This window comes from Triticum dicoccoides, chromosome 5B, assembly GCF_002162155.2.
Source record: "Triticum dicoccoides isolate Atlit2015 ecotype Zavitan chromosome 5B, WEW_v2.0, whole genome shotgun sequence".
Classification (NCBI taxonomy): domain Eukaryota; kingdom Viridiplantae; phylum Streptophyta; class Magnoliopsida; order Poales; family Poaceae; genus Triticum; species Triticum dicoccoides.
Window position 1 is genome coordinate 86,023,914 of NC_041389.1, and position 248 is coordinate 86,024,161.

The following is a 248-nucleotide window of genomic DNA, read 5'->3' on the forward strand; positions in this document are numbered from 1 at the left end:
GATGCACCCTTCCCTTTTCCTGTCGGACCCTTCCCTCCCAGCCGATTTCCCGTCGTAGCGGGACATTTCTCGCTAGAGCCCTCTCCATTAAAACCTGATGACGCCCATATCACCTTCGCCATGGTGCCCTCTCTTCTTTACAACATACTTCCCCATGGACCAACAAGGAGGAGTCCCCCGCCAAGCGCCTCGCTTTCCACCCTGATCCCCGACCCCTATGTTCGTGTCGATCCGCCCGTGACGCCCCC